Raw genomic sequence first — 1,678 nt, forward strand, 5'->3', positions numbered from 1 at the left:
AAATAGCTGCTAAAAGGGAGAATCTCATCCCTCCCGCCAGTTACATGAAACAATTTACACTCAGAAGATCAGTATAACATGTTCACTGATGTTTACTAAGCTTAGCGTGTAACAGCTCAGAACCCGGGATTGCCAATCTCTGTTTCAAAAGATAAGGGATAGCCTCAGATTCTTATGAGATGAAGAGATTATAGGAATGCATACACAGTTAAACCCTGAGAGCTAGATCTGTGATCTGTAGATAATTATTCTTCATGACATATGCAGCCACACACGGAAGTATTCAGTAGGTGTTCAGGTATTTTATAGAAGACAAAATGTATATTGGGCAAAAAAAGATCACATGGAAATAAACCAAAAAAAATTTGTTTTCACTGTGAAAATGCTTCAATAATGTTGTCTGTACAGCATGGGACGTGGACAGGGAAAACAGCAAGTGCACAGACAGAGGCACGGCCAGAAGGCAGGCTGGGAGTGAATAAAGAGTTCACACCACTTCCCTGCTTTCTCCGGTGGCTGGAGGCTGTAGGCCACCTCCTCCTCGAACTCGCCCTCCTCCTCTGCTGCGGCGTCCTGGTACGATCGTTATTTGAACACCAGGTCATTCATGTTGCTCTTGGCCTTGGTGAACTCCATCTAGTCCAGGCTCTTGCCCATGTAGCAGTGCAGGAAGGTCTTGTGCGGAAACATGGCTGTGAACTGCTCCGAGATGCACTAGGACAGCTCCTGGATGGCCCTGCTGTTGCCAATGAAGGTGGCGGACATTTTTAGCCCTCGGGCGGAATGTCACAGACAGGCGTTTTCTCATTGCTGAAGATCCACTCTACAAAGTAGCTGCTGTTCTTGTTTTGGACATTAAGCATTTGCGTCCACCTCCTTCATGGACATGCGGCCCCCTGAACATGATGGCCACCATCAGGTAGTGGCCATGGAGGGGTCGTAGGCTCTCATCATGTTCTTGGCATCCAACATCTGCTGGGTGAGCTCGGACACTGTCAGGGCCCAGGACTGCTGGTTTACCTGGCTGGTCAGCAGGGCAAAACTGGACATGAAAACATGCCGGTGGGGGAACGGGACCATATTCATGGCCAGCTTCTGCAGGTCAGAATTGAGCTGGCCTGGGAAGCACAGGCAGGTAGTGACCCCACTCATGGTGGCGGACACCAGGTGGTTCAGGTCACCGCAGGTGGGTGTAGCAGTTTTAGGGTTCTGAAGCAGATGTCATAGAGAGCTTCATTATCGATGTAGTAGGTCTCGTCTGTGTTTCCTATGAGCTGATAGATGGAGAGGGTGGTGTTGTAGGGCTCCACCACTGTGTCTGACACCTTGGGTGAGGGCACCACAGTGAATGTGTTCGTGATCCTGTCTGGGTACTCTTCCCGGATCTTGTTGATGAGGAGGGTACCTATCCCAGACCCAGTCCCCCCACCCAGAGGGGCCTGGCCACTTTGCTGCTTTATTTTGTGTTTTTAAATATACTTCTGGGTTCAATATGCTGTTTCTTAGTTTTATGTTCAGATACCTTTGTGTTAGCTACTATATACCTAACAAATGTTTCCTTTTATTTATTTAAAATGTTTAGATTAATAGAGGGCTGGGTGAGGTGGCTCATGCCTGTAATCCCAACACTTTGGGAGGCCAAGGCGGGTTGATCACGAGGTCAGGAGTTCGAGATCAG

The 1,678-nt window shown here is 48.3% G+C and overlaps 1 pseudogene; it reads right to left on the minus strand.

The window, feature by feature from the left end:
- Positions 1 to 387: 387 nt before the first annotated feature.
- Positions 388 to 1,469, minus strand: LOC108297471 (annotated as a pseudogene).
- Between the last annotated feature and the right edge of the window lie 209 nt (positions 1,470 to 1,678).

This window comes from Cebus imitator, unplaced genomic scaffold, assembly GCF_001604975.1.
Source record: "Cebus imitator isolate Cc_AM_T3 unplaced genomic scaffold, Cebus_imitator-1.0 Scaffold804, whole genome shotgun sequence".
Classification (NCBI taxonomy): domain Eukaryota; kingdom Metazoa; phylum Chordata; class Mammalia; order Primates; family Cebidae; genus Cebus; species Cebus imitator.